Source organism: Ailuropoda melanoleuca, chromosome 1, assembly GCF_002007445.2.
Source record: "Ailuropoda melanoleuca isolate Jingjing chromosome 1, ASM200744v2, whole genome shotgun sequence".
NCBI classification, from domain to species: Eukaryota; Metazoa; Chordata; class Mammalia; order Carnivora; family Ursidae; genus Ailuropoda; species Ailuropoda melanoleuca.
In genome coordinates this window covers 134,989,656-134,994,516 of record NC_048218.1, presented here as the reverse complement: position 1 = coordinate 134,994,516, position 4,861 = coordinate 134,989,656, and the positions used below count along the sequence as shown (strand labels likewise).

The 4,861-nt window shown below is 38.7% G+C and overlaps 1 pseudogene; it reads left to right on the top strand.

Moving 5' to 3' along the window:
* Positions 1-4,432, top strand: part of LOC100477194 — an 18,159-nt pseudogene extending 13,727 nt beyond the window's left edge.
* The last annotated feature ends 429 nt before the right edge of the window (positions 4,433-4,861 follow it).

Below are 4,861 nucleotides of genomic sequence, written 5' to 3'. Positions count from 1 at the left end.
GATTTTTTTTTTTATGCTAGGAAAGGAAATCGGAAGTTGCTGGATGGAGTCATGATACCACAAAGTAACAGGAGAAAATAATAAACTGGGCAGATAATCAGTTCCTTCTAACATGAGAGTGAGCTGCTTGTCCATGTTCCCAGCCCATTTTAAAAAAAAGATTTTATTTGAGAGGGAGACAGAGAGAGAGAGGGAGGGAGAACACAGAGGGAGAAAGAGACAGAGAGAAAGAGAGAGAGAAAGGGAGGGCACAGAGGGAGAGGGAGAAGCAGACTCCCGCTGAGCAAGAAGCCCAATGCTGGGCTCTATCCGAGGACCCTGGGATCATGAACTGAGCCCGAGGCAGACGCTTAACTAACTGAGCCACCCAGGCGTCCCCCCAGCAGATTTTTTAATGCCTTTTTCAGGGCCGCAGGTGAGCTGTTTTAGGACTTCATTGGACTCACCCAAGGTTTTCTTTTCTGAGTCATTTACCAGTCCAAAGCCAGCTTCCCTTTGTAAGGGAAACGCATTGAGGAAGAAAAAAAATCTATAATATCCAGGACCATCCCAAATAATTTGAAAGTAAGCATGCAAACTTTGCTTCTTTGGCTTACACCGTCATTCTTCACAGAACAAGGATTGCTTCACACTTGATCCACTGCATTTTATACTAATTTTGACAATAGAGTCTAAAAATATACTGCTTAAATATAATGCAAGCATTCACAACAAAACCTGATTTTTAGGTATTAACTCTAAAAACCTTAGAGATTATGAGGCTTATTGGGTTAAATCAACCACTGAGGAGAAACACTCTGGAAAAAAGTCCACTCAAATTCTGTCAGGTTATTTTATGTATATGAGTATTTCCCCAAACATGCTGAAATTGAGATAAACTCAAGAATTTCATAAAATGGGTTGCCTGGGTGGCTCAGTCGTTAAGCGTCTGCCTTTGGCTCAGGGCGTTATCCCGGAATTCTGGGATCGAGCCCCACATCAGGCTCTTCCGTGGGAAGCCTGCTTCTTCCTCTCCCACTCCCCTTGCTTGTGTTCCCTCTCTCGCTGGCTGTCTGTCTCTCTCTGTCAAATAAATAAATAAAATATTTAAAAAAAAAAGAATTTCATAAAATGAAAAATACTAGATTTTCCATTTTTAGCAACCAGAATATGACTTTGTGCAGTTTAGGTTTAAGAAACAAGTTGCTTACTTATCTATCATAAAATATCAAAGTTCAGTCCAGTAACCATGATCAGTTCAGGCTCATTCTGCAAAAGATATTTGCAGAAATTCATCAAATGCCTGTTATTGTTTACAAAATTAGGCATTTCTATACAATGTGTACTTTTGTTAAACCTCTTAGGCAAGCAGTAAGGTAGTCCTAGGTCCTCCCAAGAAAAGAAAAAGTCAGTGCAGAAGTACAGAATCAAAAAAACAGAAATTACCTCTGTTTGAGTGCTCCTTTTTTTTTAAACTAAGATATAAACATCACCCTCCCTGACTCCAAAGTTATACATTAATTATCTGTACATAAATAATTTTTTTCTTTGACTCTAAATTAAAATTTTATTTAATGAAAGTGAATGCTATAATTGAGATTTTAGTTGGTAATTTTATTTAAAAAATACGCTAATATGGTACAATCAAAGCACTGTTCAAAGTGCTTTATTAATATTAACTTATTTACTCCTCTGTACACTGAAATGGGCTATATTCGATATCCCCATTCTACAGACAGAAAACAAGCACAGAGCAGTTAATAACTTCCTGAAGGTTACACGGCTGGTAATTGGCAAAGACAGAACTCATTCTGGGAATTCGCTCTCTGGAGTTCATACTCCTAACCATTACACTATGCTGGATAGTCAAATGATAAGTTATAAAGCTAGAAATTATTAAATAATTTTATTTTTCAAATTTGTACAAAATAAGAATAAAAATAAGTTTAAAGGAACTCTGTACCTCATTTGCAATTTATGTCTCTACTCCTTCTCCTACGTTATCCTCATTGACTCCAGCATGTTCACTGTCAAGCCATGAAACACCATAGCCTTATGCCCAGTGTAATAACTTTCTCTCCATTAGGCAGCAAAGATTTAAAAGAAAGGATCTTGGAACTTTGCTTTTTGAGTTTGTATCCTGGTTCTTGCCACTTAGAAACCATGTAACTTTCCAAGTTATTTACCTTTTCTGGGCCTCCATTTGGGTTCCTGGGAGGATTAAGTGATTTAAAATGAAGAGCACTTAGTTATAAATGAACAGGTCAGTATTGTTATTTTTATTATTTCACTCAGTAGAAGAGCCTACTTCATAGGAGTGTTGGAAGGTTTAACTCATACCTTCTACAGTTCTCTCCAGCATCCCCCCTCATTGCCAGGTGCCCAGTAGAAGCTCAAAAGTGCATGTGAGTTTTTTCTCCCCAAAGTTCAGGCCTTGTATCTCTCTTTCCTAAACTCTGCCCATCTAACTGGGCTCTTTCTCTCCCAAATTTTCAAACAATTCTGCAAATTAATCTTATTTCAAAATCCAAATTTGAATTTACACTTTATCACATACAGAGTAAAATTTTAAGTTTTAGAAAGTCATTCAATGTCCTGTGCACTTTGGTTCAAGCTTCTTTTTCCTGCTTCATGTCCGTAATCTTCCACGCTGTGTTCCTGTCACACCAGAGAAGTCACTTATCCAAACACACTTTTATACCTCTGTGCTGGCTATCATGCCTTTCTATCTGCTTGAATGCCCTGCTGAGTAGCTACTTAGGACAGGCCCCATTCAAAAGTTCTCTATGACCATATTCAGTTCTTTGGCGACAATTTATTATTCCTTTAACTGTGCTCCAAAGGCATATCAATTAAAATCTTCCTATAGTTCTAATCACCCTCCATAGTATTTTATAATAATTAGTTGTATACCTACCTGTTTGTGTCACTATGTATAAGGAAAATGCCCTGTATACTTCTCTACACCAAAAAACTGCCTAAGTTCTCAGAAATATTTATCATATGCACAAAATATGGATCAAACACTTAATGATTCCTCAAAAATAATTTAGAATAGGTAGCTACGTCAGAAATACAGAAGGAAAATAAAAGCTTTATATTTACATTGGAAATTGGTTGGCATTCAACTTCTAAAAACAAATTTGGAAAATAATATAAAGCAGATACTCAGTTAATGGGAGCAAGATGGAAAATGCTATTGCCAAACCATATTTAAGAGTAATCAAGTTCTCTAAATTGAGCATAAGTCTGAAGCATGATCAGGTTAACAAAAAAGAAAAGACCAGTGTTATTTTGCCTCAATTGGAAACAGAGTGCGGGGAAATTTGTATTTTTTCCTCAGAGAGCAGGGTGACTTTATTCCTTCCATTAAGCCAGTTTTGTGCCAAACCTTAACTGAAGCTTCAGATCTTTATTGATACCTCTTTCCCTATTGAGCTTATTTATCCCTTGTTTTGTGCCTGCCTTTCTTTGCCCCCTAAGTGGTTATTCCCTCACCTTTAATTTTGTGCTAATGAACATCAGTGTGATAGCTTCCCTTATATTAAATGGGTATTTCATAGAGCTTTATGGATTTAGAGACTTGATTAAAGATAAACTAAGAGCACTGGGTTTTATACACAGACAATGAGTCATGGAACACTACATCAAAAACTAATGATGTACTATATGGTGACTAACATAACATAATAAAAAATTTAAAAAAATAAAGATAGGGGCGCCTGGGTGGCACAGCGGTTAAGCGTCTGCCTTCGGCTCAGGGCGTGATCCCGGCGTTGTGGGATCGAGCCCCACATCAGGCTCTTCTGCTATGAGCCTGCTTCTTCCTCTCCCANCTCCCCCTCCCCCTGCTTGTGTTCCCTCTCTCACTGGCTGTCTCTATCTCTGTCAAATAAATAAATAAATAAAATCTTTAAAAAAAAATAAAGATAAACTAAGTNTGTTCCCTCTCTCGCTGGCTGTCTCTATCTCTGTCAAATAAATAAATAAAATCTTAAAAAAAAAATAAAGATAAACTAAGGGTTGAATTTCCCTTAGATTGACCATGTAAGATGGCTGATCAGTCAGCAAATTCATTAGGTATCTAATACATGTCAACCATTAAAGGATGCAGCATTGTCAAAGGAAGAGCATAATTTGGTCTCAGACACAGAAACGGGGTGACGAAGGGGATGTCATCAGTTGGAAAATGTCGCAGTAAGACGCACACGTTGTGCTGCCACTGTGGTGTAAGGCCTGCCACCTTCAGAATCCAACCTGGGGCAAATGTGGCCATCATGCCAAGCGGAAGAGAAAGCATCGCTGGAGTGCCAAGGCTAAAAGACGAAATACCACTGGGAGCGGCCAAATGAAGCACCTGCATTTTGTATACTGCAGAGTCCGGCATGGATCCTGTGACAGAACAACACCTCAACCCAGGAGGGCCGCTGGTGCAGCATCCAGTTCATCCTAAGGATTTCAGTGATTAGTCACAGAATACATGTTCTGGTTAGAAAAAGAAAGGACAGAAGGAAGGGAGAGAGGAAGAGAGGGAGGGAGGGCAGGCAGGCAGGCATAATCATTATCCACATGGAGCTCACAGGTCCAGGTAGTGGGAATACTGTGTGTACAGACTTTGGCATGACAAAACAATGAGGGAGTGTAGAAGCAACTGAAAGAAGTCAGCATTTTTGCAGAGAAAACAAAGAATTCAATGCATAAGCCCAGAGATAAGGGCAAGATAATTTGAAGAATTCTAGTTGCCCTCAGCATTTTGGACTTGATCCTGGAGTTCTCCTTTCCTTCCTCCTATGAAGGATGTATTTTCCTTGAAGTTATCAAAAGCTGTTCACTCTTTTTGTGCACTGTATCCGTCTCCTTTAGTGTACGAAAGACTTTGTTC